At 61.1% G+C, this 25972-nt stretch overlaps 1 protein-coding gene across 2 annotated transcripts in view; it reads left to right on the top strand.

Moving 5' to 3' along the window:
• The window catches only part of PDE10A (phosphodiesterase 10A), a 327948-nt gene that overhangs the window by 155046 nt on the left and 146930 nt on the right, over positions 1-25972 (top strand). The window lies entirely within an intron of this gene.

Here is a 25972-nt window from a genome sequence, read left to right as displayed (position 1 = left end):
GCTCGCGCGCCAGCCCTGCCGGGCGCGGCTCCTCACAGCCCCGAACGCGGGGCGCGGGCGCCGCCGTCCACCGCGTGCGCACCGAGCCTTTGTCTGCGCCTGGCAGGGGGACCGCGCTTCCGCGGCGCCGGCTCGCGGCCGACTCTTTCAGGGCTGGGTTGCAGTTTCGTCTTCCTGCTCCGGGCCGGGCCTCCGGGCAGCCAGGGTCCAGCCCCTCCTCCCGCCTGGAACTTGTCCGGGTGGCTTGGGGGCGTAGCCCCGGGAAAGTGCGCGTGGGCTGCTCGGCCGGCTGCCCCCACCCCCTCACCATGCTGCCTCCCGTGGGCTCCAGTGGGCCTCGTGGCCAGGCGGCCTGTCTCACACTCCTCAGCGGGCTGCAGCCGGTCCGTCTCTGCTCCTGCTGGCTCCCTGACCTGGTCCGGGCTGGGGGTGGGTGCAGCCCGGTCTGGCAGCTGACCCCTCCCCCCGCCCCCCCATGGGCCGTCTCCCTCTGCTCCGAGGGGCACAGCAGAGCAGTCGGGTCTGCCCACCTGCAGGGGCGGAGGAGGTTTCCAGAGGGGCTGCAGTGGAGGAGGAATGTGGTCAGGCGTGGGCATCTGCACCTAACCAAGGCAGAGGCCACGTGGCTGGGGATGGAAGGGGGGCAGGCGCTCCGGCCAGATCTGACAGGTCTGGGGCAGGCGGGGCCTGGCCTGCCTTCTCCACTTGTCAATTCCTTCTTTAAAAAAACCCCCCAAATGCCTTCTTTTTACAGTTTGCAGCTGGGAGTGGGGTGGGGGGATGAGGGCTGCCACGGCTTGCCCGTGACAACATAATTTTTGGGCCAGGGTGGCGGCGAGGAGAGGAGGCGCGGGGACGGAGCGGGCTGCCCCAAGACCAGGCGGTTTCTGTTCGTGCCTCCTCGCTGCGGCGCTGGCGGCTGCTCCCTTGGGTGTTTGTGGCATCGGGCTGGGTGAAGGGAGCGGGTCAGTGGGATGAAGTTGTCCCCGGGGACTCCCCAGCAGGCTTTGCCTTGGGGAGGACAGAGGACCCCGGACAGGGGTCATCCGAAGGGGCCCCTTCTGCAGAGTCCCCACGGGGAGAAAGAAACCCAGCGGTCGTACAGTCAGGAGGTGTGGTGCTTTTTTTTTCTTTTTTCCTTTTCTTCCCGCCAACCAAGTCAGCAAGAGGTTAGCCCGGTGCTGGGATAGGAGTGCAGACCTCGGGAACCCTGCCGGGGATGCTGCTAAGGCAGTGAGCGTGAAGACCTTTCAGGGAAGGTCTGTGACGGGAGCGCCTGGAGGAAGGCTGGCGGTGGCCGCACGGGGGCTTAAAGGACCGGAGCCCGTGTCTGCCCTCCCGCCCACGGCGGCATCCTTGTCCTGCCCGCGGCTGTGTGACCGGCCGGCCGCCTTTGTCTGGACCGCTGGAGTGCCCAGTGCTTGAGGGAGTTTTTGGATGTTTGGCAGTAAAAACGAGCCTCTTTGAAAAAAAAAGCCTGGGTGCTGTGAGAATGTAAAAATGCCCACGTGCACACAGATGTGTCTTAAGCATTGCGTGTGTACTCCCCGTCTTCCTTTCCGTGTGGTCTCGTGTGCTGGCGAGCGCCTCGCCATGGGTCGTGTCCAGGCTGCCGAGGTCGATCGCGGCGGAAAGGGCTGCCTGTCCCGTCTTCATCGTCATCAGAAAGTCCCTCACCTGTTGGCGCTGTGATGCCTCAGCTGCACGCCCGTCCCTCTGGCCCTGCACCTGGTTCATGCGGTCACCGGGGGACAGGTGCGCCGCAGGCTCCTGCCACTTTCCAGGCGCTGCCCTGCGGGTCCCTGACCCAGAGCGGCCGACCCACCAGTAGGAGAGGGCCCCCCAGAAGTGGCGCCGGCACTGATGCCCAGCGCTCCGGGCCGGGGGTCAGCCTCCATCCCTCACAGGTCAGGGCCTGTGAGGCTGGCCCTGTCTCCTCTCCTCTTGCCACCTGACTTCCGCTGCTGACCTCTGAGTGCCTCAGAGAGGTGCTGGTTGGAAGGGAAGACCTCTGCCCGCAGAGAGCACCAGCCCCCGAGGGCCGGGGAGGGGGTCCACTCTGCAGGTGTGTGTGTGTGTGTGTGTGTGTGTGTGTGTACACAGAGGAGGCCAGGAAGCCGTACCGCGAGAGGCCAGCAGCAGCCGCGCCAGTCTCCTGGGGCATCAGTTCCCCTCGTCCCACTTGGTGCTGGGGACAGCGGGGAGGCACCTGGAGGAAAGGCCCTTCGGTGTGGAGTTGAAAACACTGCCTTGAGGATTCTGGGCATTCCTCTGCTCCCCCCAGGGCCCTCGCCAGGGCTCTCGCCCCGTTTCTCTCCGTGACGTGCGTGCATGGAGCCCTGGCCGCCGCCGGGAAGGTGGGGAAGCGGCGGGACGAAGCGGGTGGGGAGGGACGGAGAGCGCGGGGAGGGGAGATCGGGCAGGCGTGCGGGCTCGGGCGGCAGCGGCTCCCGCGGGCTGCTCTGCCTCGTCTGGTCCTCACCTGTCCAGGACGGAAAACGCAAGTCTCCAGGGCCCGTGCACTTGAACACGCCCCGCATGCCTCCCCCGTGTTCTGCTTTCCGGGCACCGAGGTACTGCGGGGGCCCCCACTGGAACACCCCGAGAGGATGCCGGTCCCGCCGGGGAGCAGGCGATGTGCTCAACCCAGAGGCTCTCGGCTCAGCTGCACCTTAGCTCCTTTGGCCTGGCGGGGCCGGGGCGCGGGGGTGCGAGCCGGGCCGGCAGCGCGGCCATGGCCGTGCGTGGGGATCCGTGAACAGTCGGCCGGCAGGTGAGCCCCGCGGACCTGCTCAGCGCAGACCGCTGCAGGGCGACGGAGGTGATGACCGCTGTCCCCTCCGAGGACCTGAGGTGGAGATGCGGGGTCCTGCCACGGTCACCAGCCCGGCCGGCCGGACTCGGGCCCTGGCCGGCCCCGGCGACCGTGGGGAGGCCCGGCCTCCAAGCCAGGGACCAGCTTTCTGAGCGGGTGGAACTGCTTAGGCTCCTTCATTTAAGTTTCATGACGTTTCTGTTTTACTAAAACAGAACACAACACAACAAAACAAAACTCTGCACAACTAAGAAAAAGCCGTAGACGTTTGAATGAAAAGCAGGAGAGACAGTGCAAGGTGGTGTCTTCTGTCATCTCAGCCTGGCGTATTAGTCCCCTCGGGTACTTGTACACATAAAAGTCTTTCTAGCTGATAAGAAAAAAAAAAAAAACCAACAGGCAGTGCCGTGAGATGAGTGGGTCCCGGGACGCAAGGTGTGGTCGGCGCCTGGGCCCCACAGCCCCATGTGGCGTGTGTGGAAGTTGCTAAGAGACCGGACGTTACTAGTCCCCGTCGCAGGAAACAGATGTGCGGTGCTCGGTGCGCGAGCGGCTGCGAGACCGCGTCCCCCACGTGGGAGGTTCAGCGCGGTGCGGCCAGCCTTTCCCCCAACCCATGCCTCGATCCTCTCTGCTTGTTTAAAAACACCGCGTGACGTCTGACCGGGGAAGAAAAAATAGTTTTCACGAAGGACTCTTTCTCCCTCAGAAGGGGAGCCCTTTTCCTTGTGATTCAGGACATTCTGATTTCCTTTCAAAGCGTCAGGGGAGCTGCCCCGCTGATCTGGAGCCGGCGCCGGGGCCCCAGTGGTCCACAGGCCCACGGGTGTTACCCAGGGAGCGGAAGACCTGCTCTCCGGTGCGACTGTCGCGCTGACCACTTTCTGGGGTTCTCTCGGCCGCCCATGCCTAGGGGCCTTCTTGCTTCCTGCCTGCCTGCCGGCCCGCCTGCCCTCCCCGGGCAGAGGGGCTGGGAGGGCCTGCGGGCTGGGCCGGGCAGACCCTGAGCCCGGTGGCTGACACACACACACACACACACACACACACACACACACACACACACGGGAGGTGCTCAGGTATTCGTGTTGGAAACCCGGAGGTGCAAAGGAGCAAAAACAACGCTCGGTGCCTATCTTCAAGGAACTTGGAATTGGAAGACCGCTCACTGAGAGCCTCCTTGGCCTCCGTGCGGGGGAGCCGGGGTCCGACCCGGGGGACGGTTCCCTCCGGAGCCCGCGGCGGCGGGAGACGCGGGCAGAGCTGGCCGGCACGCCGCAGGCCGGCAGAGGCAGACGGAGGGCCCTGCGCGCCCCGGTGGGGTGGGAGCCCCTGCGTGGAGGTTTCCCGGAGGAGCTGCCCCGAGTCGGGCCTGCAGGGTTCTCCCTGGGGGGGGCCTAGAGGGGGCTTGGCAGGGAGGGGCCTGGGGGCCGCCCCCCACCAGGCCGGCCGGGATGCAGTGCGCGATGACGCCCAGCAGGCAGTGGGCCAGGTCGGGGGACAGGTGCGTCCCACTGCACGTGCAAGGGGAAGGTTTCCAGCAGGTGGGTCACAGGTGGCCAGTGACCTCAGGAGCTCGCCCGGCTGCGGTTTGCTGAGTGGAGCTAGGAAGCAGGACACGAAGGCCACTGTCGCCGTCCAGACTAGAGACGGGGGAGACTCGGGCCGGGGTGACACCGTGGAGGTGAAACGTGTCTTCGGGAGGTTGTGTGGAGGAAGGGCGAATCAGCACGCGGTGGGGCCGGGATCTCGGAGCACAGGGCGGATGGGGAATCGAGAACTTGGCCTAGGTGTTTAGTGGGAGGCGTCCGGCTGTGTGAGGGCTGGGTGGGCCGGGGGGGGGGTGGGGGGGCTGGGGGAGGGTGGAACCAGGAGGAACCGGACAAGGAACCGGGCACCTGCTCGGAACGCCAACTCTGAGGGCCCCCTGCGTGACTCAGTGGACGAGTTGAGAAGGCGGTTGGGTGAAGAAAGTCAGGAAACCGGAGGGGCGAGGGGTCAAGCCTGGAGAGCAAGCCTGGAGATGGGGGGACATCACGGTGTCTCCCCCGTCAAGAGTCAGTCGCCGTGCCCTGTGGCGTCGGGGCGGCAGGAGACCGGCCCATGGATTCGGCTCCTGAGCCGCTGGGGGCCAGGAGGGTGTGCCCACGGACAGCGCTGGGTCGGTGACTCCGCAGGGGGCAGTGGGCCACCGTGCTGAGCGGGAGCCTCACGGAACCGTGGGAGTGAGAGGGGGGAAGGGGACAGGTGTGACGGGAGAGGAGAGGAGCGGAGGGCAGGGGACAGGTGTGACGGGAGAGGAGAGGAGAGGAGAGGGAGCCCGCGGAAGAGTCTGAGGATGGAGGGAGCCGGGGGCCCCAGAACTCAGCGGAGCTGCCAGGTGGCCCTCGAGAGTGAGTGCCCGCTGCCCCGGGACCTGAGGGCAGGGGCAGAGGTGCTCGCCTGCCTTCGGTGGGTGGGTGTCCGTGGAGACCGCGTGGGGCTGCGTCGGTCCTCGGGGGAGGGGAGGAGGGAGCCGGAGGCCGGCCCCTCCGCCCGGGTGGGGCTGCCGTGGGGGCGCCTGTCAGTGGGGGACGGGCGGTGTGGAGAAGGAGGGGGAGAAGAGTGGAGGGAAGCCTTGCCGAAGGCGGCTGGGGCGGGCGGAGGGGACCCTCGGGGCTGTGCGCAGGGGACGGAGCGGTTTCCTCCAAGGGCTTCGGGGAGGACGGGTCGGGTGGACAGAGAGGGAGCCGTCGGACGCTGACAGCGGGTTCCCGAGGTCCTGCCTGATGGACAGCGTCATGGTCACCTGAGGGCGAGCGGAACGGGGTGGCAGGGGTCGGAAAGGGCGGGCTGTGGACAGAGGTGCGAGGGCGTGACCCAGAACTTCCTAGAAGGCAGGTGCCATGATTCAAGCACCGCTTTGGAGCACGCGCCGCTAACGGTGTGGAGCGCGGGCTGCGCGGGGCGGTGGGCGCTACGTGAGCCCAGTGCTCTCAGCATCGGGCCCACACGGGACCAGAAAGAAGGGACGCTGGGAGCCCCGGCCGCACGGCTCCATGCGCGGCGTGTGCTGGGAGGAGCTGGGAGCAGGGCTCCCCGCAGAAGAAGGTCCTGGTGGAGTTGCAGAGGGGGGCACCCACAGAGCGAATTCGGGGAACAGGAGGTAGAATGGACTAGTCCATGGAGGCCGGGGCTTCCCGCTGCTGCGGAAGGGGAGTGGGAGATGAAGCTGGCGTGGAGGATTGTTGGGGACCGCCCTGCCTGGTATCAGAAGCTGTAACCCCCGCCAAGGCTAAGGCTGAGGGAACGACCTTGGAACCGTAAGCCAGCAAGGAGACAAAAGCTTATCTCCCTGGCAGGAGCTCCACTTCTGCTCCTTTTACTTCACCCTGCCTGGCCCCCAATGCTTGGTCGGTTAGCCAATGACGGGTAAGATTCCCCAAAGGGGGGAACGATCTAAGACAGGCACGATCACGTGGGAGGCCCCCAAAAGAAAGGACTTTGGGGGCTACAGCAAAAGGGGGTGATGGACCCTCGCTCCTCGGCTTTGACATAGCCTGAGTCCTCATTGTCTGTGAGAAAATCTCCTAATCTCTTGGCTGCCGTACTTCCCTCGCTCTACCTAAGCCTGAAACAATGACAGGGTGGTGCCACCCTGTGCTGGAAAGGGCGTGTTCCCCGGGCGATCAGGCCTAAGAAAGAATGTGTAAGATCCTGTGAAACCTGCTTTGTTTAGAGTGCTCTCAATGAAACGATAAGGGTCCAAGGAAGAAGTAAGTTTGTTCCTCAAAGTTTTTTACAGCTCTTTAGCTATCTGACCCTGACTCAGAATAGGCCCTCAGAGTTCCTTGTTATTTGATCCTTACTTCCCGGCAATGATTAATGAGCTTTACCTGCATTCCTGTGCAAACGAACCCAATAAAAACCGTTGGGGAAAAGGCTCTTGGCCCTTCTCCTGTGAGAGATCGGCCGCCTTTCCTCCCCAAGCAGATCATGTCTTGGTAGACTTATTCTCATCTGTGGTGGACAGGGGGCTCCGGGACAAAGCTCCCCCACAAAGGATCAGAGACTCAGGCCTTCCTTCGTGGACGTTTGCGCGTGGGCGGGGTGGGGAGGGGGCGCAGAGAGCAGTGTTCCGGATAACGTGACCTGCCACCTGTCCGTGGAGTGCCCGCAGCTGCCGTCACCACCGGGAAGAAGTGTGTGCAGACAGACCTGCTCCTTGCCTTCGTGGGGCCACTGTGATGAGGACCCCGGATGCGGCGGAAGACACCTCCTGTGCCTGTGAGCAGCGGCGGCTGACCGGGGCGCGTGCAGGTGGGAGACAGTGCCGTCCCGCTGCACCTGCTGCCCACAGGACAGACGCTTTAGTTCCTCCCCTCCCCCTGGGAGGGGCTCCACGCAGACACTCTCAGCCTCTTGCCGCGTGTCCCCTCCACGCCCCACGCTGCCCGACTGCCTGTAGTTGGAGGACTTCGGCCCCGGTCCGGGTGTCTCTGCGGAGGGGAGCCGAGTCCCGCCTTCTCCCGCCCGCTCAGGGTCCTCTCGTTGTGCGTGCGTGCGGCCCTAACGCCCAGCGTGGCGTGTGCCTCCCGCTGGTGGGTGTTCCTCTGCTCATTTCCTTAACCTCAGCGCCCGGCACGTTGCCAAGCACAAAGCGTCGAATGTGTAAGAAGTGAAGGGGTGTAATGTGTAAGAAGAGGATCGCAACGGCCCTTTAAAAATAGGAATTCTCCTACAAGGAAGGAAATAATGAAGTCAACCACGGGGTGGTTGAATTTTGCTAGCGCAACGTGAACCTTCGTTTGCTCCGTCGCCGTTGTCACGGTTTATGTCATCCAGATCCACTACTTAGCAGCCCCCCCCCGGGGGGCCAGGCTTCTGAGTTACGGGGGGCACAGTGTGGTCTGGAGCCCGGGCCCCGGGTCGGCGAGCGAGTGCTGGGCGCTGCTGGGCAGGAGGGGTGGGGGGAGGTGTTCGGGGCGTTTCGGGCGTCTCCGGGTTATTTCCCCAGGCGTCCGTCAGTAAGCTGCTTTGTACTGGGACAGACACCTCTCCTGCGGTAGCCGAGAGAAAGTAATGCGTACGGAGGGCAGAAACGGTGCCATGTGTTTGGATGTGGTGTGAATTATTCATATGAAGGCAAGCGTATTTGGACTTCTTAAAGTTGGCAAGTGCTGTGGGAGAGCAGTTTGCAGGAAGAGCTGGTCGCCGCGCTGGAGCAAACACCAGAAGGGGCCTGCCTCCGGGATGGCGGGCTCGCCCCGGGGCGGACACGGCGGGGCGGGGAGGGGCGGGCGTGGGTTCGAGCCGTCCTTCTCGGACGTGAGGTGCTGAGGTTTCTGCAACACACACATCCATGATGCCATCCCGGAAGGTTCGGTTACCGTGGCTTCCCAGGTCGAGAGATTGTGCGTCACGCCATTCTGTCCCGATTACACACAGCTTCACACTTTCTCTTCCGCCCCGAAGTCAGAAGTCTGCTTTTACAGACATTCTCGTCTCGTGAGGAGGCACCTGGCTCTTGAGAACAGTGCTGCTTGTGTCTCAGGGTGAACTATGTCCTCTAATTATTTTGAGGCAGATTAAAGACCTAGTTATAAAACCTCGACGATTAAAACAGTGTGGCACTGGCGTATGAATAGAGAAACCAATGTAACAGGATAGACGAGCCTTAAAATAGACCCAGATGCATAAGGAATGAAGTGTATTTTTAAAGTGTCATCTCGTACAGGAGTAAAGATAGAGCGTTGAATGTACACTTGGGGACATCTAGTGAAAATAAAATTAGATCCCACTTTAACTATGAATCCAGGATAAATTCCAAGGGCATCCTACGTTCAAATAGATACGCTTTTGACCTTGATCAACACAGGGGTTGGGGGCGCTGGCGCCTTGCCATCGAAAATCCATGTGCAACTTCTGACTCCTCCAACAGTTAGCTGCAGGCACCCCTCGGCCTCCGTGGGGGACTGGTTCTGGGGTCCCCTCGGGGGACCCCGGTCCAGGGACGCTCGAGACCCTTAGCTGAAGTCACGCAGAACCGTCCCTGACTTCGACATCCAGTTGACAGGCTCGCTGTGGACCCACAGCCGGCTGAGTCTGCAGAGGCAGGACACGGCAGTGGGGAAGGTGGGCCAGCTGCGTGTTTATTGTTACAAACCTGCCTGGAAGGGGACCCGCGCCGTTCAGACCCGTGCTGTTTCAGGGTCAACGGGTGTATTTAAAAAAAACCTAAAGGGAAAAAAATAGGAGGAATTTCTTTCCAGCTTTGGTGTGGGGAGAACCTTTCAATGTAACTCCGAGTCCAGCAGTCATCAAAGAAAAGATTGGTGTTAATCTGCATTAAACAACCTCCTTACGGCCCTGAGTAAGCCAGGCCACGACTCCGTCCTGGGGGGGTCCTGTGCGGGGACCCCTGCCTCCCGCCCGGCCCCTTGTTTGTCCACTTCCGACAGTGACTTTGGGGCTCGGGCCGCCCCGCACGGCGGGGCGCTCTTGAAGGTCTGCCCTAGAAAGAGAAAACAGCCCAAGCCCAGATCCCTGCGTGGGGCCCGCCGTGCTGACTGCGGGCAGCTCCCGGAAACGGCGAGATGAGAAGGAACAGCCCGGTGGGACGCAGTCTGAGGCCAGGGACAGTTTTCGGAGCTGTGACGGAAGGGAGGGGGTGCGCAGCCTCGCTCTCGGCGAGATCAGCGCACTTTAAAAATAGCCCCGAGGGACCCTGCCGCCCCCAGCTGCAGGAGCGGACACGCCGAGGACGGGCGCTGGCGGTTCCGCGAGGAAGCCGGCGCTGGGGTGCGTTCCTGGTGAGTGCCCAGGGGCAGGGCCGGGGAGAGGGCCGTGTGGCGGTGCCAGCTGGGGTCAGGGGCGTGTGTGCCCGCTGACCCCACAGTCCCACTTCTGGGACGTTATCCTCAGACAGGCGCCCACGTAGGCGGCGCGACCGGACGAGGTGTTGGTGCATCGCAGCGCTGGTTGAAGGAACCCTGGAGACCACGCACCGGCAGTCCGCAGGGACCTGGCTGAGTCCAGTGGGCAGCGAGAAACGAGTGTCCTGAGGACACCCCGACACGTGCCGGGGTGGGAAAAGCAGAGTGGAAAGCGGTGCCCCCCATGCACACGCTTGAGTGTCGGGAGAGCCTGTCCTTGGGTTTCTGTTGGTTGCCGAGAGAGAGAGGGAGGGGGAGGGGGAGGGGGAGGGGGAGGGGGAGAGAGGGAGTGGGCAGAAATTGGGGCCAATCCGGGCACGCTGACCTGGCCGCGTGGGGTGGCCACGGGAGCCGGGGCCTCGGAGAGTGGGCCGGGCGGGGGGGGGGGGCGGGCAAGAGTTAGAGACACCACAACGTGCACCTTTTTATGTTTTGGGGTTTTTGAATAATGTAGCTCCTTACCTATTTAAAAATTACATTTAAAAATAAGAGTTTGCCCTGACCAGGTGGTGACCTGGCTGGCCTGTCACCCCGAACACCCAAAGGCTGTGGGATTCGATCTGTGGTCGGTGTGGGTGCAGGGGGCAACCCACCCATTTTCTCCCTCACATTAATGCCCCCCCCAGCCTCCCTCCCTCTCTCTCTCGAACCCATAACCCAACTTAGAAAAGTGAGAATTGACTGGGATGCCATTGCACCGCCGTCAGCCGCTCTCCTGTGTGGCTGATGTAATCTTCCTTGTGTTTTTTTTTATTGTCTCCCGATTGAGATCATGGTTTATTTTTCAGCCCCTGAAGTTTGCTCACATGGTTTCTGTCTTCCTCTAGCCTCCCACCTGCTGCTCCCACACAAGGGCCCCGAATGTCAGGCCGCGCGTGTTACACACACACACACACACACACACACACGCGCGCATCAGCGCCCCTCGTATCGATCCTGTCAGCGCCTTCCTGCGTCACCCAGGGTTAAAAATGGAAACAGAAAGCACTTGTAATGTAATTTCTGACTCGGACACAGACTATGGCTTCCCATTGAAGATACAGACTATTGTTTCGGCTGCTGGAGGGCTGCCCAGCCTGCTTCGTCGGGTGGAAACCACTACGTTTTGGCAAGAGACCGAGCGTCTTCCCCGTGAAAACGTGGGCTGTGCATCCCGGCACTGCTCGAGCGAGTGCAAACGCAGCCTGGAGTGCTCTCGCCGCTTGAGGCCTCTCGGTGGGGGCCGTGGCCCCCTGGCATTCCCTCCTCCGTCACCGTCACGGTCACGGCCACTGGGGTTTTCTCCGGAGCAGGGACTCGGTGAACCGGGGCAGCTCGCCCCGAGGACACTTGTGGGGCCGGGGTGGGAGCCGTGCCGGGCAGCCCAGAGGGACGACGCCGGCCCTTCAAGACTGTCCCCGTGAGCGAGGACTGTCACCTCCCCCCACCTCCAAACCCCCGGCTGTGCCCTTGTGGCAGAACCGAGTTCTTCTGACCCCCCCCCCCGTTTGATCCAATCCCCGGTTTTATTCTGGGCTGGATGTCCACACACAGTGTTGCTCTGAGCCGCTGAGTGGCTTCCTCCACTCTTCCCCTGGCGGGGCTGTCCGCCCTGCTTATTTTCCTGTGCTGTGTTTATGATGTGGACGTTTTTCTTTGTCTTATCACTTACTATTATTTCCTCCTCGTCCACCCGTTGGTTTTATTTTAGCTGCCACTTCCTTCCCAGTTACTGGATCTGGTGAAAACCCTTTCCTCTCCTTAAACGCCCGCCTTCCAGGCCCCCCCCGGGCACGTCTCGGACCCGTGCCTGGCGCTTCTGGGGTCTTCATGCGGGCAGTGCCCTGCGCCCACCCCGGGCTCGGGGGCACAGACGCTGTCGGCTTGCACACAGTAGGCCTCTTTCTTGAGGGCTCTGTGTTCTCATAGTGGCCTGGGTCTCGGGGGGGGGCGCTGGATGATCATTGCTCTTGTTTTGGGGGTGGTCCGTGGTGATGGGGGCCGGGAGCAGGTGCGGTCTCCGCTGAGCACCGCGGATGCTGCGTTCAGGGGCCTTTCAGGTCCCTGGGAACGTGCCGTGGCGAGGGGCGCTCCCGGGGCCGGTGCTCCCGGGGCCGGTGCTCCCGGTGCTGGTGCCGGCGTTCCCACTGGGTCTCGCGTCTCACGTCTCGCAGGGGCTGCCCACCCTGCGGAGCTTGGCGCCTTCTGTGCCGCGCGTCTGTTCTTGCTGTCAAATGCGTCATCAGTAGGAAGTCTGTCGTTTTTCCCCCCTAAGCGATGCTTGAGTTCTTTTTGTTTTGTGTTGATACGATTTTAAGTGTATCCTGGCCAAGTGTTTGAGAGCGAACATCATTGTGATGTTTTGTGTCTGGGTTACAGTCTGGTGGCGGGGGGGCGGGGAGCACCTCCTGCTGCTAACGGTGCGAGGTGCCCAGTACTGGGTCTGGGGGTGACCCCAACTGTGCACCGATGCCATTGTTCGCTGGAGGTCGGCCCCGGAGAAGGAGCGTGTGTGTGTGTGTGTGTGTGTGTGTGTGCGCGTGTGTGTGTGTGCAGAGCTACACACCGTTCACTCTCGCCCCTTCCAGTCTTTGTTGACACTCGCTGGCCCTGGTTACCGGGCAGCGTTCGCGGTGCTTCGGGGCCGGCAGCTTCTCGGTGAGACGCAGCGGGGTCGGGGGTGTCGAGAGGGGGCCGTGTCTGCATTTGCTGTGTCTGCAGCAGGGGGAGATGCAGGGTGACACCGTGTCGGGGTGCGGTGGCCCACACCGGTGCGGCGTTGCCAGCGGTCCCACGAGGTGAAGGCGGGAGCAGTGACTGTGTGTCAGGGGTGGATGGTGGTCACTGTGTGTTGGGGTGGACAGTGGTCACTGTGTGTCAGGGGTGGATGGTGGTCACTGTGTGTCGGGGTGGACAGTGGACAGTGGTCACTGTGTGTCAGGGGTGGATGGTGGAGCCTCGGGTGGGGGGCATGCAGCACATTCGAGTCACCTTGTCCTGGGACGCCCAGGGGCCCGGGAGTGTGCCGTGGGGAGGGCAGCCTGCAGGCCCTGCGAGGGCGTCCACATGGCGGGAGGGCGTTGGTGGCCATGGCAGTGGTGACAGGGCTGCCTCCCGTGTCCGAGGCTGGGAAAGGCGTGTGTGTGCGTGTGTGTGTGTGTGTGTGTGTGTGTGTGTGTGTGTTTGCAGGGACGGGAGGTCCAGCCTCTGGAAACACCGACGCCAGGAAATGCTGGAGCTCTGGAGCAGCCCCACGATCTCGGCGAGAAACGGGAGGACGATGGACTGAAAAGAAAAGGGAAGGATGTCTGGAAAGAGAAAGGGCCGAAGAAGAAGTGGTTCGTTGGAGTTCTTCCATCTGGGGGGGCCTGGTTTTGAATGGCCCTGAGGGTCCTGCTCCCCCTTTCGGAAGGCTCGGCACCCCAGCAGCTTCGGGCCCGAGTCCCTGAGTCTCCGATGGTCACGTTCCCCCACCCGAGCCGACGGGCGTCCTCCCGCTGGGCCTCCTTGCGCTGTGGGCGCACGCCGGCCGGGACGCCTCTCCCGCCGGTGGGCCGATAGCCCGGGGACACTCCCTGTTGCTGGGATTTGGTTTCCGGGTGTAATTGTTTTCCTTTGTAACCGGTTATTTGTCTACCTTAGCATTTCATAGATTGTTGGTCTGGAGTCCTAGTTATCTACAGGAGTGGCCTCCGTCCTGGGTATGGACAGTCTGTGTTATTATTATTATTATTTTTGTAATGTAACTCGCTCTAACTTGAAGGAAGGTGACCATGTGCCCGTGAGCGATTCTCCGTAAGGGCAGATTCTGAGGCTACATTTGAAATCCCTTTAAAAATACATTCAAAGTCTGGTTTGCATTTATTTGAAGCAAAGCTAGCATTATGGTGTATCATTTTAATTTAAAACTGCACAAATAAATCAAGGAATTGCACGTTTGTCTGTGATGAGCCTTCGGAACCCTCTACTCCGACATGGTAGACAGGTACATACTCCTTCGTCACTGAACTGGTTTCTGCTGGCCGGCAGGCGGAACGTCAGAAACGTGGGAAGAAATCGCAGGCAGGCATCGAGTCGTGCGGCCGTGACAGTGGGTCCTGCCCTTCGCTCTGCCCTTCGTCGTGTGGCGCACCTGGGTGGTGAGAGTGTCAGGAGGCCAACCAAGGTGATGATCGCCAGTGCACCTGTCTCTGCTGGACATGGTCGGCGTGAGGCTGGCTGAGCGGGCGTCTCAGGCAGGAGCAGGGTCCAGCAGGAGACTCTCTGGAAGTGTGTATTGAGGGGAGCATTTCCAGGACTGGGCGGTGCCCCGGAAATGGGTCTCTTACTGCACAATTTGGGCTCCGATTTCTCCTTAATTCCTGAGAATTCCAGTGTCCCATGGGTGCTCGGCAAGCCACCCAGTGTCAGCATTTTCTTGAGTCGTAGGATTTTACATTGGTAATGTTCCCCTTTCTCTCTTCCACGACGAGTGTGCGGCTCACCTTAGCTCTTGAACGCGGAGAGAGGGAAGAGAACGCGGGAGGGTTTCTGGGAAGCCCTGACGCGCGGCTGCTGGCTCTCAGGGAAGCGGCGGCCTCGTGGGAGGTCCACGGAGCACGTCCCTGCGGTCGCGGGCTGCGAGGAGAGCCGGCAGCGAGGCCTCCGCTGCCGTCCCGGTGCCACCCGTCCTGGGCCTGTCCCCGTCCGGCCCAGTCCCCGAGAAGACGCGGGGGGCTCCCGTTTTCCGACGTGGCCTGCTGCTGGGCTCACGGGGGACTCCCACCCTCGCTCTGGGTCCCCAGCTTGGAGCGGTGTCGTCCCGGGGCGGGGGCGTCCGGGAGGCCATTTGTGGTAGTGTCTAGTAGTTGTTTTGGGTGAAGCCGGCGGGTCGCTGGGAGATCGGGGCCCACGGCTCCCTCTGGTCTGGCCGGAGGCGTGTGCGGCGATGGCGGCCCGTCTCTGAAGTGCCGCCAGACCCACCCTCTGCCGCCCGTGTTCTCCCAGGCCCTCAGTTTCCCCCGAGGAACGCTTCCCACAAACTCCAGGCTCCGACCTGGAGCTCCCTGGAGGCAGGGCCTGACCGAGGGGCAGGAGGTTCATTGGGGAGCACGTTCCAGCAGAGAGGAGGGGGGCGTGCAGCCCCCGCAGGAGGGGAGTCGATCACGCTGCAACATGGCAGGTGGGCCGTGGGGCTGGGTTCCAGCAGGAGCTGCCCCCACCCCCGGGGGCCTCCCTCCCCGCAGAGCAGAGGCAGCAGCGCCCACCCACCTGGTCCTTCTCCCCCGGGCTCCGCACTTCCAGGCGTCCCTTGCTCTGGGGCCACGTGGCTCGTGGAAAAGCAGCGAGGCTCAGGGCATGCACCTGCGCAGGGCGATGACCCTCAGGTGAGGCCCCCCTGGCTGGGAACAGGCAGTCAGGAAGCAGAGGTGGGCCGGGAGGTGAGACTCCGCGTGGCGGCGGGGGTGGGGGGGTGCACTGTCCCTGCAGGTGCTGGGGAGACGGCATCTGCTCTCTCGTTCCACTGGGAGGGGCCGAGGTGCGTGAGGGACATTGTTTTTAGAAAGCATGAGTTAATTTTTAAGTCCCAGGGCTTTTCTTGAGGCCGATGTGAATCCAAACAGCTGAGCTCATTCGGCACCCACACTGTCCTCCGAGGTGAGATCCTGTGCCCGGGGCGTTTCACTGGCAGAGAGACGTCGGCGTGTAGGCCGCCGGCGACTGGGGAGGCGGCGCCGTGGACAGAACACACCGTGACGGGGCTTTAGCGGAAGTGTGGACACGGGAAGGTTTTCTGATGAACTCACATTAAAGTGAGTGTTCGATACTCCAGAACTTTCCATGCAGAGCGCACTGGAGTTACCCAGCATGTCCACAGTTTGCTGTTCCTGGTCTCTTGCTTTGGAAAGGGGACACCATGTTAAACCGCACGCGGGGATGGCTGCCCCACTGACACGGGTGGCAAGACGGATCTTAGTTTAGCAAAAGTATATCGTTATCATTGCATTTTCTGCATCAGAATCTTATAAGGTAATTGATTAAATGATTAATCAACACTATTCATTGTCAGCCAACATGGTGACTACATAAGACTACGTAGACTATTTAAAAATAAATGCTGAAATCAGCATGCTGTTTGAAAACGTCTGCACGACATTATTGTCTTTGAATAAGGGCACACTTGTCTGTGGAGGGCCAGATGGTGCGTATTTTAGACGTTGTGGGCCTTGACTGCAGTTTCTTGTGCAACCGTTGGGCTCCGCCGTGGTGGTGGGGACACTCAGGGCTTCCAGGGTGGGCTTCAGCGAGAGTTCACTCACGGAAAGTGGCCGTGCACGCTGGTGTGCTGAGCGCCCCTCGCGTTAGGAGACGACGCTATTTTTGATGAACAGAAGCTTCTGGCTCTTCAGAAAGCCCCCGTGATTCAACAGTTATGGTTGGGGAGTGTGGATGCCCGTCCCGACCCCGTGCGACCCGCTGGCTCTCTGCCCCGGGGGCCCCCCTCTGGGTCCAGGCCGGGCACGCTGGTCTCTGTGAGTCACCCTCTGTGGGGGCTGTAAGAGCAACCTGTTGCAAGAAAGGAATTTTTGGATTTTCTGTCTAGAGTTCGTATCATTGATTTTCATGATTTTTTTTTTTGCTATTTTGTCGTCTCAAATCACGTTACAAAGAGTGAGACAGACATCAGGGGACACGTGCAGATGTGAGCTCCTCCCGGAGAGCCAGACGCCAGTGGGGTGTCTCTTGGCAGAGCGCTCGGGGTTTGTGTGTGTGTGCGCCCGAACGAACTCGGACGGCTGGCGCTGCTCTCACGCGGGAGGCCAGGCTGACGCGCGCAGAGGTCGGCGACGGGGCGCCGAGGACGGCCGGGTTGTCAGAGGCCCTGTGCCCCCCGTGTCGGCGCAGACTCCTCTCCTCCTAAAATGCCGATGCCTGCTCCCGGTGAGGATTGGAGCACCGCGTCCTTACGTATTGTTTAGGAAAATTGTCGCAGGGTTTCCATCCTGAACGTGTAGTATGTGACATGTGTAACGCATGATAAAGTACTAAATGCTACACACGATGTGTTAGTGTTATGATACAGTCGCACACACATCACCACGCGCGGTCACGTTCTGAGGAGAGGTGTCGTTCGGCAGTGTTGTTGTCGTGCGAGCATCACGGAGTGACTCACACACACACACTCACGCACACCTCGGGGGTGCGTCCGCTGCCCGAGGGGCTGTGCTTCACGTGTACGACTGGCAGCACGGGAGGTCAGTTTGCACCAGCAGCGCCTCAAACACGCGAGAGACACGCTGTGCCTGGGTGTCAGGGCGGCCAGGGTGTCACTGGGCGGCAGGAACTTTTCAGCCTGTTACAGTGTCGGGGACAGCCAGGTGCATGCTGTCCGTCGTTGACTTAGATCTTGTTACGCGGCCCGTGACTGTAGGCTGTGGAGGAGCCGTGCGTGCGGAAGACGCGTGAGCCATGCAGGGGATGCGTGGGGCATGGCTCCTCCTCCCTGTGTGAGGTCCGGGGACGGTCAGCAGGCTGGGCACCGGGACGCCGGTGCTCAGGGGCGGGGCCAGGAAGTCCCTGGGCCCGTGGGGCCTCCCGAGGTGGCATTTCTTGGTCAGCTGTCTTCATACAGGGGATGCCTGCTTCCAAGAGGGCACTTGGGCCAAGACTGTTTTAAGACCAGTCCGGTTCTGTGTCCTCGCCGTGCCCGTGGGCTCAGAAGAGTGAAACGGCCCGAGAACGACTCCTGGCCCCACAGCCTGTCCGCTCTCTGCTGCCGTTCACGATGGTCCTCCTTCGGTCACCAGAAGCACGCGGGCTGCCCTGGTGTCCGCCCGGAGGCTCAGGGCGGGTTGTCGGCCCAGAGAGAGTGAGTGTCTGCGGTGCTCGTGGCGGTGCAGCCCGGCAAGGCCCTGCTGGGACACAGGCCGGGGAGCGGGCGGGAGAGCTGCTGTGGGCGGGGCAGGCTCTGTTTCACCAGCTGAAGGACTAACCACAGAGCTCAGCGTCTCCATCCACTGTCCATCCCTCCATCCACCCCTCCATCCACCCCTTCCTCCCTCTGTCCATCCCTCCATCCATCCATTCATCCCTCCCTCTCTGTCTATCCATCCATCCCTCCACTCATCCATCCCTCCATGTCTCCATCCATCCATCCACCCCTCCCCCTCCCTCCGTCCATCTGTCCATCCATGCACCCATCCCTTCATCCCTCCCTCCATCTCCCCATCCATCCACCCACCCATCGGTTCACCCACCCACATTATAATTATGACTCAGAAGCGGGAAGTTGTCAGAAGGCTGCAAGTTGGAACGTGTCTAAGTCAGAAGATAACCTGTTCAGACAGGACTCAGGCCGATTCAGTCCTCCGAGAGGTGATGGACCCGGTGGAGAGGGTGTTCCACACCTGGGTGCACGTGTCCAGTGTCCTGGGGCCGCGTGGTGGCGGCGGCCTGCCTCCCAGGGTGGGGGCAGCTGGTGGCGGGCGTTCCCCAGGAAACAAACAGCGTCCACACGCGCACAGCAGGTGACGCCCCTGTCCCGGCTGCAGGGGCAGCGGAGGCATCATCGCCGTGCGTGAGCGGCGGTTACGCAGAGAGCCGCGCCACGCAGGCCTGGCCCGGTCTCGGGGGTTTAAGTAGGTCTATGTCCAGGGTATCGCTGGTTCTCCTGACAGTCGAAGGAGGGCGAATTCTAAGGGACGTGAGCCTCAGAGCTGGGGTCGCGGTGGCCCCGTGCGGCAGACGCAGAGATGACACCCGGCTCGGGCGTCTGTCCCCAGGCTCTCCCACGGTGCCCTCAGCAGACTTGTCTGCTGGGTGGCCGCCACCCTGCAAGGGACGGCCTTGGCCTCCGCGGCCCAGCCGGCCTTTCTGGGCAGGAAAGTGTTTTCCAGTTACTGAAGCATGACTTTTATAAAACAGCTGCTTTGCGTATTTAAGCTGTTCTCCATCTGAACCTTCCAAACCTGCCGGATGCCTTTCTTACGTCATCAAATGTATGTTGAGACGCTGGTGTTTCCCCTTTTATCGTTACGGGCATCGATCGTGATCTTTTATAATATACGGAAGTGCCTTCTACAAGGTTCTTGAGGCTTACAGTTCTGTTTTCTGCCGTAGTAACTCCAGGTCATTACTCGCTTCTGTGTTTTCCCAGCTGTTAGAGATTTTTCTTTCTTCTCTGTGGTTCCATCGGCACCGCCGCCCTGGGCCGGCCCCCACGCGCTGTGCACAGGGAGGCCCACCTGTCCTCCTCCTGGGGGGCTGGCAGCCCCTGTCTCCTCCGGCCCCATGAGGCGGGCCCCACACGGGTGCGTGAGTCACTGGCCCCGAAGACGGGAGTCACCCGGGGGCCGCCTGTGGGTGGAGGGCGCCCACCGCTGGGTGCCGTCCCTCCGACGCCACGGGGAGCCGTTAGGGACGTGGTGCCCTCGGGAGTGCTGTTTCTCTGGTGGGTGTGGTGTTCCCAGTAGCTCCTCGTAGGGCGCTGGACACAGTAGCAGGATCCAGTTGCTGTGTGTTTTGGACGAGTTAGATTATTTTAGCCAGGCTCGCCGTGTCTATAAACAAGTGCACTACCTGTGCCTTCACCCAGTGCTCGTTTGATCTAAACCCGTGCATGACGGGGAAACAGCTTCTCCCAGCGCAGCTCATCACAGTCCCGCTCCACACGCCCGACGTCTGTCCAGGGAAGAACTCGGGGTCGCCTGGGTCCCCCGGACGAGGACGCTGAGTGGGGGGACAGGGGGGCCCAGCAGCTGCTGGCTCACAGTGACAGCTCACGGTCATCATGGGGAAGTTCCTGCTTTTTACCGAGTTTTCATGTGCTTTGCATCCTCTCCGAGTGGAGGGAACTAACTGTGGACTCTCCCGGTCTGGAGTCCCCGAGAGTCAGCTTGTCCGGATTTGCCAGTGCCGTCAGCCGACCAGGCGGCAGGAGCTGTTCACTTTCAGACCCTTTCAGACCAGGAGTGGCAGAGGTGCATTTATCTAAGGAGCTCATTGAGTAAGTAACGTGTTAGGGTTGGCGACTTGATCGTGGTGCAATCTTAACAGGAGATACGTAGGATGAATAGAGAAACGGAAAAGCACGTGGCTTTTAAAAAACTGGTAAATAAAAGCCATCAGAATGTTTAATCTTTGGAAAGCACCTTGGGGCAGGTTGCAAACATTGTCAACGTCCAGAAATTTCCCATTTCCTGCGTTTCTTCTGTTCTCATGGGAGAGAGAGGCGTGCGTGTGGGAGAGGACGTCGGCACATTGGATGGTGCATAGGTGGTTTTTTGTGTGTACCTTTATTTTTATCTTGACGGATTGCTGCTGAGAGTCACAAGAGGCGTGGCTTCCTGCGAAGATGAAATCGGGCTCCGTCTGCAGCCGGACGGACTCAGGTAACGGGTGCAAAGGCGCCAGCAGCGAGTCGGGGTCAGGCGCCGTCCGAGGGCGAGGCGGGGACTTGGCGCTTGCCGTTCGCCGAGCGGCTGCGGCTGAGCGCCCACCACGTCCACTGCCGGCTCGTGCCTCTGTCCCTGGGCTGTGCACGCCTGGGCGAGTCACTTGGTTTTGCAGGTTTTCCCTAACCTGGGAGATGGACCCCTTCCCCTTCCCGGCCCCCCTCTTTTGGTCCCGACGGAGAGGTGATGACGCCCGTGTCCCCCGGCACTGTACCATTCAGCACAGACGTGAGGCGTCGTTGCCAAATCGGGGAGGCACGGAACGTGAACGTTAATAATCCTCTTTGTTACATAACGCTTGAGTGGCAGCTGCGTGCTCCGCGTACCTGGAGGATCTCTTCTCTCCCAGGTCGCAGTCAGTCTGCCATCGTTCGTCCCCTGCTCTACGTGACAGGCCTAGGTGGGCAACCGAACACACACCTTCTTATGCAGTGTGGGCGTGGGGGGGCGCGGCTTCACACGGGGACGGCAGGCCTGCCTTTTTCTAATTTCGACGGGTATGTGGTTAAGTGAGCAAGTTTTGAGATCTCAGAGTGCACGCTTTTGAAACTTTTACTTTCTGCATTTATCCGTGTGGTTCCGTTTACAATACACACCAGGCGATGTGAGCATGGATGGGAATGAGCAAATTCTGTTATTTTTTTTTTAAGCTAGGTTTTTTTTTTATATAAAAATGACTGAGTTAGCCCTTCCTTCCTCCCCTTCCTCCTTCCCTGCCTTGTTCTTTGTTAGAATCTCTTTGCACCTAGCTTTTGTTTGCACCCAGGGTGGTGCCTGCTGATCCGAATTCTGAAGGGGAAGCAGAGGGGAGGGCTGGGGGTGCTTCCTTTGAGAGTCATCTCCAAATAGGGAAGGTTCAGGGAGCTTGCAGGGTTGTTTTTTTTTTTTTGGCAAAAGTAAGAGCCTTTGCCCTGAAGCATCTCACAACAGGCACTCGCATCCAGAAACCAGGACCATTTTTAGATGTTTTAGGAGGTTGCATTGCTAAGGTTTCCTGCCAGCCAGCACTGGGGCGGGGGCGGGGGCAGGGAGTGAGGAGACGGCACCACAGGGGAACCCTGTGGGGAGAGAGGGCTCTGGGGTGTGACTCCCGAGAACGCATTTTCTCCCTCAAAGAGGCAGAGACAAGACACATTTTCAGAAATTCATCTTTGGCTTTAGGGAAATTCAAGCTGGATTTTGCCTCCTGCCTTGGCCTCCGCCTTCGTGGTAAATGCTGTGTCCCAGGCCGTTCCTCAGTGGCTCTGCAGCCCGGCGTCTGCACGGGTCCGGGGGTCCCGGCCTGTGGCCGGGGCCGGGGGGGGGGCGGGGCCTCTGCTCTTCTCTCTCCCACCTCGGACGAGCAGGAAATTCCTAGTACCCATGCAAAGCCCTCTGCAGAGTTAGCCACGATACCTTTGTCTTTGTCATGCTGCACCCAGTAGGTGCTCCCCAAGTGTGTTACTGGGTGGGGGGACTGGGTGTGGGCCCTGCGTTCTCCTGTCCAAGGCAGGTCAACTCCGGAGTCCGCATGTGCACGTCACGGCCGTCCATCACGAAGCTCTGGTTTGGGGGACGACGGCACGGGCTGCCCTCGGCGGTCCCCAGTCAGGGGCTATGCGCGCACGTCACCGAGAGGTGTTTCTGGTCCCACACACACCCTGGAAGACCGGGCAAGCTGGGGGGGGCAGTGACGGAGGACAGTCCACGGAATCCACAGCCCTGGGGTGGAGGCGGGGGTCATTCCTCCCTTTGACAGGTGCTTTGGCGTCAGCGGTGTCCCACCTTCTTTGCCGTCTGACGTGGTGCCGTGGGTTTGTGGCCTCGGGCCTGGGACCACACGTGCGGCTCCCAGCTGGCCCGTCGCTTCCCGTCTGCGAGAACTGGGCCCCGTGGCTCGGTGTGGCCTCGCCGACCACGTCCGTGAAACAGCACGGGAGTGATGGCCCCTGTGCCCGGGGTGATGACGCCGTCACAGAACAGGCTGTGGGACGAGGCCCCGAAGACATCACCCCTCATTGAGGGCTCGCAGACCGGCCGTCTCAGGGGTGGTTGCAGCCAGCTCGCTCGGGAGGTGGGTTTGGAGGAGCTGGGGCATCATCGTCACGGTGATGCCCCTCAGCTGGAACCCAGGTCCTGACTCACGGCCTGGTCCTTTCCATACTCTGCTTTACCTGCGCAGGTGAAGGGTGGCCGGGCAGGCGCTGGTGCGGGCGGCAGGCGGCCCGTCCTGGAGACGGAGCGATGCCCGATGACAGCGAGCAGACATGCCACGTCTCCGAGTCTCCGGGCTGTCACAGGGGTCTCCACAGAGCCGCACACCCTCTGCGGCTTCCGCACAACTGCCGGGCAGCACGGTGGCCCTGCCGGACGAGTGAGCGCCGCGTCCGCCCTCGCCTGGGCCTGGCCGAAGAGCGTCAGGGACGTGGGGTCTCCTGAAGGGCTGCTTGGCCTGGCTCCCCCGCTGCCCCCGAGGGTTTTCCGCAAAGCTGCAGCGTGCACTAAGGCCAGAGGGCTCCCCCCTCTCTGGGACCGACGTCTGATGCTCCTGATTGCGTGTCAGTGGAAGGATGCCCGGTTTCACAAAGACCAGTCAGCAAATTATATTCCCCTACTTTCCTTCTCCAGTTCGCTCTGCAGGGTAATTGTTGTAACGTTGTGTAGAGGTAGGGGTGTGTGTGTGTGTGTGTGAGAGCTTCCTTCACGAGCAGCCCGGGAGTTCACGTGTGTGTTTGCTCTCTGATCGCCAGTGTGGGGGCAGCACACGGGAAGCAGTTCCCGGAGGTGCCCGCGCCCCAGGGTAAGGAGCGTGGGGTTCCTTCGACAGTGCACACCGCATGCCCTGGGTCAACGAGAGGGTCCTGTTCGCCCCGTGGACGTGAATATCTGTCGGCAGACAGACCTGCGAGTTTGGAGTCGGTGGGAGGGTAAAGGACAAAGGCCCGGGGACTTCTGGAGGTCACGGGAACGGCTCGCGGCGGACTGACGTGCTTGCGCAGCGATAGCCCTGGGCGGGTGGTGTTTGCGCTCCTGTCGAGTGTTGCCCTGGGAGACGCCCGCACGGGCGGCCCCCGGTGACGGTGCAGGTGCGGTGGGTGGCACTTCGCTGTGGAAACACAGGGTCTGTTCATTACATTAACATATCAACCACTCCTAGTTGATAGGAGGTTTTTGTTGTTGTTTTTTGTTTATAATATTTGCTCCAGTGATTATTAAAGATATCTTTTCTTTTTTTTTTTAAGATTTTATTTAGCCCTGGCTGGCGTAGCTCAGTGGATTGAGCGCGGGCTGTGAACCAAAGTGTCGCAGGTTTGATTCCCAGTCAGGGCACCTGCCTGGGTTGCAGGTCACGGCCCCCAGCAACTGCACATTGATGTTTCTCTCTCTCTCTTTCTCCCTCCCTTTCCTCTCTAAAAATAAATAAATAAAATCTTTAAAAAAAGATTATCCATTTAAAAAAAGATATTTATTTACTTTTTTAGAGAGGGGAGGGGAAGGAAGGGAGAAAGAGAGGGAGAGAAACATCAGTGTGTGGTTGCCTCTTATGCGCCCCCTCCTGGGGACCTGGCCTGCAACCCAGGCAGGTGCCCTGACTGGGAATCGAACCAGCAACACTTTGGTTTGCAGGCCAGCGCTCAGTCCACTGAGCCACACCAGCCACGGCTGTCTTCTTTCTCGAATGCCCCAAATTATGTATCTGCCCCAAAAAAGATAATGCAATGCTGATGATGGTCTTTAAAATTTTTGACCGGAACACACTGATTATTTGGATCTCTCTAAGAAAAAGATTCCAAATCGGTAGAAAAAGCCTACAAAACACAGCGGTCAGTAACTTACTCCCTCTGGAGGAAGTTAAAAGAGCTCTGCGTGCCCTCTAACTCAGGTGTCCACTCATCTTCATGGACAACTCCAGACCTGGCGTGAACCTGGCTAAGGTAACCATCAACAAGTACGGACCTGAGAATGTTAGCAAGCCTCCTTCCGCACTGACCAGGTCAGCGTGCTGTCTCTGCGTGGACGTTTAGCAGGAAGCCGGGTAGTACCGAGCCCCCTCCTCCTGAGCAGCACTGAACCCGCCCCCACCTCAGCCCCCGCACACACTTGACCTTGCAGCGCAAAGACAGCCGCAGTCGGCGCTGGTGCGGCTGCCTGCATTCAGCCTCCTGCAGCCGTAGGGAACAGCCGTTGCCCGTCATGGACCACAGTAACAAGTGAGATCCTCCGGGGGACGGACATCACCCTCTGCTGGGGCCTGTTGTAAACCCAGCCCCCGTGGCGGGCGCGTGCCGTGGACGCGTTTGTGTTGGGGCCCTGCTTGCCTGCTCACCTGCCCTACCCGTTAGAGCGAGGAGGAACCTGCCCCGGCGAGGGGAGCCTCTGGGGGGCGGGGGGCAGGAGCATGGCCTCACGCCCCTGTCGAGGGGAAGGACAGCTCCTCTCCCCTTGTCCCCCTCCACTCGAGACCAAGGCAGGCGGGTCTCTGTCTGACACCCTGGAGGGGCGCAGTGGGCCACCCTTCGGGAGGGATGGCCGCGAAGACTGCCAGGTGGAAGCGTGAGGGACGCCAGGCCGGAGACCTGGGGACTCACCTGTGCCGCAGCCCACCGAGCCCGCCCGTGCAAAGCGTGGCTCTGTTCTGGGGACACCGTGAGTGAGGCTGTGTCTGCGGCAGGGTTCTTGGGCAAGGCCGGCAGCTGGGGGACATGCGTGTCCCCTGAACGCCAGGGAGACCGCTGTGTGTTTGCAGAGCGAGGGAGAACTCAGGTTCTGCTTTGATCCCCCAGGCTCTGAGGGGTGTCAGCATGCAGGTCGCATCTCACCCCGACCGCCAGCAGGCTCGTGGGCCCGTGTCTGGCTTTCTCTGTGACGCACACGCGTGTGGCATCTGTTTGTGGGGTGTGTTTGCCCTGCTCCTCTCCCTGCTGGTTTATCCCCCTACTCTTCCCTCTTCTCGGCCGCGTCTGTGAAGTGTGCGCCATCCGGCGGGCTGGCCGGGCTGCGTGCGCACCGGGTGCGACCCCGAAACAGCAGGCTCTTGGTTCCATGGTGGACCCCACGGCCTCAGGCCCTAAACTGGGTGGCACCACTGAGCTGCGGCTGGCGGTCTCCCCCCCAGAAACCCGAGTTCCTTCCACCCACCGCGCCAGGGCCTGTCTCCGGAAAACCAGCAACTACCGTGGAGTAAGTCGGGGTCGCCCCTTCGCGCACACACACTGTGGACTTCGCTGGCGGGCTGGAGGCACAGCTCCGCACCGCAGGCCACGCGCACATCCAGGTTCGCAAAGCCGGACCCAGGCGGCCGTGGCGGTGCCCACCGGCCCGGGGACTGAGTCAGGGACACCGGCCCGGGGAGGCGCGCTTCACGCTGAGACCCACTTTGAATGTCACTGCAGGAAAGAAATACGTGTGTTGCCGATGGGGTCTGCTCACGGAGCACGCCCTCCGGGTCTCTTTGCGTTAGCGTCCGGTTGGTAAGGGCTCTGTGCGCATGCCTAGCTTCGGGGAAACATCTACCGAGGAAAAAGTTTTCCAAAGTAAAGATGACCATGAACTGTGTCCATCCCCCAGTCCTCCCGGAGGGACCATCCCCGTTTCCTGTGGCGCTGTGGACGCCAGTGGGCTTCCGAGCGTTTGCCGGTTGCCCGGTTTCTTCTCTTCATCGCTCTGCCCTCCCCCCCTCCCCAGGGGCGCGCTTCTGGCTTCGCGGCCTGCGGCCTCTGGAACCGTAAGGAAAGAGTTTGCAACAGGAGATTCCGGCTTCAGGAGAGGCTGAGGCAGCGGCATGCGGCCTTGGGTGGGGTGCTCTCGGGCTCGGTCCTTTCCCTGGGGGCGGGGGGCGGGCCAGGCAGCCCTGG

Source organism: Phyllostomus hastatus, unplaced genomic scaffold (assembly GCF_019186645.2).
Source record: "Phyllostomus hastatus isolate PE091 unplaced genomic scaffold, TTU_PhHast_1.1 phas_contig_40, whole genome shotgun sequence".
Taxonomy (NCBI): Eukaryota; Metazoa; Chordata; class Mammalia; order Chiroptera; family Phyllostomidae; genus Phyllostomus; species Phyllostomus hastatus.
This window is presented reverse-complemented; position numbering and strand designations above follow the sequence as displayed.